The following is a 6000-nucleotide window of genomic DNA, read 5'->3' as shown; positions in this document are numbered from 1 at the left end:
CGGCGGTTTACATTTGTCTGGCAGCTTACTGTTTACGAGCATGCCTTGTTGTTAGAAAAAAAAAAGTTAGGCGTGAGAAGAAAGGGGAGAGTAAAATGGACGGCAGAGAAGAGATTCATTCGGACAGCCTCAGGTTGATAAAGCTGAGTCCAGGCATCAGGACCTCAGGACTGTGCCTGTGGGGAGGAAGGTGATGTGTGACTGATGGAGACAGGTCAGCTGCCCTGAAGGGCTCCACTCCGCTGCAGTAGGGAGTTGGTCCAGAGGCCTGAACTAACTGACTCAGGGTATTTGAACAGGGGCCAGAGAACCTTCCCAGAAGGCATGGAAGCTCCTTCTTCTAGGTTAGTATTTTATTAGGATTTTGCCCACCACTACCCCCCAGAACATCACAGCCCTGTCATGGGACACATGGAAGCTTAAGTGGTTTGGTCTCACATACTACTTAGGTGATTGAAGAGCTGGGTTGAACACGAGTCTACTTCCCACGAATGATTATGCTTTTTCCACTATTCCAGTGACATTTGCAGAAGATTCATCTGAAATGGTTGGTAAAAACGCAGATTCATACTCCATCCATGAATATACAATTTTACTAAGCAACCCTAGTAATTCCAATAGGTGGTTCATGCATCACACTCACCTTGAAAAGCCCCTTTCTATTCCACGTGGCCTGGAAGACTCGGCTATTTAGATCTCTGAAGTATTCTTCAGTTTATAAAATGCCAGGACATAAATTTTTCCCATTTGTAAAATGAGGCCGTTGGTGCAGAATCTAGATGATCTCCAGGAGCCCTTCTATCTCCAAGAAGTGGTGTTTTTTTGCTCGCAGAACCAGTATGCAAGCTCTCGAGGGCTTGTATGAACCACAGTTACCAGAAGAAGGAAAGGGAGGGGCTGGCCTCACGGGGAGAGCTCCCATGCCGAGGACACGCTGACCACCTTTGTGTGAGACTTCTGTACACCAGGACCCTGGGTGTTTTCAGCAGAGATGGCTGCATGAATTGACCTCAGAACCAGAAGACAAGTGTCTGTAGAAATCTCCCAACTTAGAAAGAAAATTCGTAGACAGAGAGTGCGTGAACACACCTGGAGAAGAAGCAGTGTGAGAAGCAGCCCATTGTCTGGAAAGAGCATTGGGCTGGGAGTCTGGGGATGCTGTACAGTCCTGGCCCAGCCACTCACTTGCTGAGTGGGTATAGGCATGTCACTGGGCCTCAGTTTCTTTCTTGGTAACAGAAAGGGATTGAATCAGATGTACCTTTGCAACCCAAAGGTGGGGGGTCTCTGGGACCCCCAACCCTGCTTCAATTATAGCAGCTGGGAATTTGCCCATTTCATTTATTTGGGTTCTGTGTAAACTCTCCCTAGAAATATGGGCTCCGGTGCTAAAAATCATTCGAAAAGTACTGGTCTTTGCTTCAAGGCTGGCTGAAGCTTCAAGTCTCTGAGGCCAAACTTTTGGGGAACCCCTGGAACAAACTTTGGGGGGTTCAAGTGAATTCAGATGCCAATAAGCACATCATAAGCATTTAAGTCATTCATCTGATTTCTCTTCAACGAAGAACCCCAAGTTCAGGTGAGCAGTAAATACTGGAGCTAGTTAGGGCCAATATTTAATGTAAATAAACACAGCTGAGCAAACAGAGGGCTTTAAGCTAGGGCTGTATTTACGTAGCCATTTCCTCAGCGGGTTATGTTCCAAATGAATTCAATGGCTTTTTGACTTGTTTTCCCTCTGATCTTAATAGTGATCTGTCTGATGAAGTTGAAGGAACCAATTGAAAAGTCCAGACACGAAAAACTTGGAACCTTTTAAGAAAGAGCATTTTTAGCTAAGCCTTTCATTATTTCCTGGGGTAAAACAGAGGGCTTAAGGGACTTCTAGACATTTAAGAGCAGAATGATTTGTGTATCTTAATCTCCTCTACATTCTTTCCTCCTCTTAAGGAAAGGTAAAAATCATTCTGGGGCTATTGTGCTGACACACTCTGGGTGCTGTATCTTGAACGACTAAGCAGAATCGTCCAAAGTGGTTCTCGAGGGCGTTTCCTGGGGCTGATCTGAGTTGGATCTTGCTGTTTCTTAGGTGAGGGCTCTGATGGCACAGCCTTGGGAACTGCAATCTCATCATTTAATCAAGAAGCAGAACATGTAGACAGGGCCTCCATGTAATTTACTGGCTTGGGATATATCAATATTCTTACGTTTCTGAGATGTTTCTCATTTGATCCATGTGTTAATAATAAGGCAAGTTGCTGTAAAGCTAAACTTTCAAACTTCAGTGGCTTACCACAGTAGAAGTTATTGCTCACTCATAGAGTCCACAGTGGGTTTAGGCATCCTGCTTTCCATGGAGTGATTCAGGGATAAGGCACACTGGACTCTTACCCATAGCAAGCTGAGATGTGATATTCATCACTTTCGTTCATGCTCCATTGCTGAGAACTGACCCTACCAGGTGTAAAAGTGCCGGAGATATCATCCTGAGTTGGCAGTCATTTCCCAAGAAAAGCTCTATACAGTGGGAGGAAAGCACAAGTTATCTTTGCCACAATCAACAACAACAAAGGGTGTTGCATAATCATCAAACTAAGCGTGCAATTCCTTAAGTCGTAAACACTCAAGTTGATGGCATTATCGACCTTAGTCAAAGCAAGAGGGGAAAATGCCTAAGGAAATGACACAGTTTAAGCCTTGTAGAAATGTCCCATCTGTCTAACCTAGTATTACTGAGGGCAAATACTTACGTTGGTGAGCCCTGCAGGAGGATGCGCACGAGCAAAGGTCAGCTTCTTCCATGTAGGTCTGCAAAATGACTCTCTATCTGTGCCTCAGAGATTTTCTGCAGAATGAAATTGTTCGATTAGATTATCTCTAATACCTGTAGTCTGGCCATATGAGTTTCATTTCTTCTGTTATTGAAATCATTGAAATGAACATATCTGTCTTTGGTGTGATTAAGGATTGTTCTTCAGGAAAGGTGTAGACAAAAGTGTTCTAAAAATTAGTCAGAGGAAATGGGGAGCTAAATGTATGGTTTTCTTAATGACTCTTGGCCGTGTTTCCAAATATTTAAATGTAAAATATGGATCATTTAACCACAACTTTAATACTAAGAGAAAACACAAAGCAGATGGTTAAATGGCATGTGTTTTAAGGTTTCAATCCCAAACAACCTACACAGACAATTTTCAAATAAGAATAAGCCTGTTAAGCCACTACAGATATGAATTTTGAGAATTCTTTTTTGAACTTCAGTCTCAGATCAAATTTTTCTAAGAATGTATTTTCTCTCCAGCTATTTTGTGTCACTGTTGGTTTTTAAAAAGACAAATAGTTGTGAAGGTACCAGGATGGTGAGGTTTCCTACTGAATCACTGCCCATACGGGGTTTGATCCTGAGCCTTTGGGGCAATGCAGCTAATCATTCGTTTTGGTCCAGGAAAGTAGATTTTCCTCCAAAAAGGCCTCCCCAGCTTGCTTCATCACTGTTCACAGGACTTCCGGTTTTGCAAATGCAGAAAAGCATCTATATTTTGGTGCTGAAGTGTCAACTGATGTGAGTTAAAACGGGAGAGAAGATTTGTAATGCACAACTGTTGACAACTAAGATGCTCTCTGCAGTTATCTGTGTGTGTGAAGAGACAGGGTGTCTTCCATGGGACAGTGAGGAAGAGGGCCAGACCTCACTCTGCTGTGGGCAGAAATCAGGATGACAGTGGATAGATAGATCCTGGGGGATGGTTTTCCTGTCTGCCTGAAGAGCAGCTTGTTTTATTTATATTATTTATTTTTATTTACTTAAAAAAAATTTCTCAAGCTCCCCTCTCTCTGGATCTCTAAAGGAAGGACCAGAACCTTTGAATGCTCCTTGGCCCCTTTATTCCAGGTGGCATCATGGAGCAGGAGATCAGCATAGTGCTGGGGGCAGGTTCACCTGGGCTGGATTTGGGCATCTGCTACCCCATAGCTTTGTGAGCATAGGTTCTCTGTGCCTCAGTTTTCTCATCTGTAAGATGGGTCATTGTTAGTATTAAATAAGATAGTCATGAAAAGCACTTGGCACATAAAAATAATCCTATCCAACCTTATCTATCTTCCATCTCTCTAGTGCTCAATTTTTAATCATCTATTGCTCTATTTTATCATCATCAATCTCTCTGTTATTTATCTGTCATCAGCATCTATTATCTATCATCTGTTTATCTATCAGTCTTACCCACCAAATTATCCTCTATAATCTTATTTACCTATGTGTGCTCTTCTCTCACTCTTATTATACATATATATGTTATATTATGTAAAATATGTACCATGTATAGATCAATAGATAGTGAGAAAGAGAGGAAGGTGGGAGAGGTGTTCCAGTTCTTTTGGGATAACTTTGACTTAGTTTTTTTGGTTATGGAATATTTCAGTCAGTCATACAAAAAGTCATACTAATTTATCAGATACATATGTATTTACCATCCAGCTTAAGAAGCAGAACCATACAAGGTCAACTGAAGTCACCTTCATACTCTTTTATAAGCTATGTTCCTTTCTTTCCTCTCTCCTTTCTCCTCCCCAGAAGTAACCACCAGCCTGATTGGGTGATCACCACTCCTGTGCAAGTTTTTATACTTTTACTGTCATGTTCTTATCCACCGACAACTTACAGTATTGTTTTACAAGCTTTTAAAGTTTAGATAGATGATACATTGTATGTATCATTCTGCAATTTGCTTTCAACGTCTAGTGTTATATTTTTGAGATTTACGTGTTGATGTGTGTCGCTAGTGTGTTCATTTTAACTGCTGTGAAGTATCCCATGTGTTCTCTTTTCTTTCTTCTGGTAGACTTTCTTTCTCCAGCTTCTTCCTGCCATACTTTATTCCTTCTGTCCTTCTCTTAAATTTCTCCCCTCATGTGCCCCCAGTGAGATGCTGTATTGGCAAAAGAGAGCAGGAAAAGCCCTTTGGCTTATTGCTGACCTATGAGAACACCCTTTGTTCTGGTCTCCATGACGGATACACGATATTTTGATGTGGCTTAAAAACACATCATTAACCTGTCAGGTATAAAAACATTCTACTAAATAATATTTGCGAAAGATATACTCACCCCTGGAGTGGGGTCTGTAATGTCTATTGTGCACATTGTATGGTCATAAAAAAACAATGTTTGAACAGCCTTCTCAAAATGCCCTTCTTTTCTGGGAAAAACCCTTGTAAATGTTCTCCTGTCTCCCTCTCTCCCCTTTTCTTGGAGGAAAGAATGTTGATAGAAGTCACTCACACAGTGTTTCCTTTATGATCTTTTAAACATATTACATTTTATACTTATTAAAATATATAATGTATGGATATGTTGTAAATTAAAAGAACATAATTAACGTTCATGAAGCTATATGTCAACCTAAGAACTTGAACATCACAACAACTTGTATAACCTGTAGGCTTCAATGGAGCTGAAGACATCATTTAAAGCATTTTTTTTTTTTTTTTTTTTTGCGGTACGCGGGCCTCTCACCATTGTGGCCTCTCCCGTTGCGGAGCACAGGCTCCGGACGCGCAGGCTCAGCGGCCATGGCTCACGGGCCCAGCCGCTCCGCGGCATGTGGGATCTTCCCAGACCGCGGCACGAACCTGCGTCCCCCGCATCGGCAGGCGGACTCTCAACCACTGCGCCACCAGGGAGGCCCTAAGGCATATTTTAATGCTAGTCTTGAGTTTCTGTACTTTGGTGAGGATGTGAAGTATCACTGAGCAGGTGAAGGAGGAGACATTCTGTTTTTGCCTGAAATTATAATTGCAGGGGGCTGGACATGAGCCCAGTTAGTAATGTTGGAAATTTAGATTTCTGAAGATACATCTGGAACTGTTTAATTCATTTCTTTTTTGGGGACCTCAGTCTTCTTGCCTGCACATGGGAAGGGCTGGATTAGATGAACTCTAAGGTCCCTTCCATCTGTTTAGTAAAACATACGCTTCCATTAGGTCTCCATGGCTCCACTAA

Source organism: Delphinapterus leucas, chromosome 8 (genome assembly GCF_059928025.1).
Source record: "Delphinapterus leucas isolate spDelLeu-1000000601 "Yukka" chromosome 8, BTC_Dleu_Yukka2, whole genome shotgun sequence".
In the NCBI taxonomy this organism is placed as follows: domain Eukaryota; kingdom Metazoa; phylum Chordata; class Mammalia; order Artiodactyla; family Monodontidae; genus Delphinapterus; species Delphinapterus leucas.
This window is presented reverse-complemented; position numbering follows the sequence as displayed.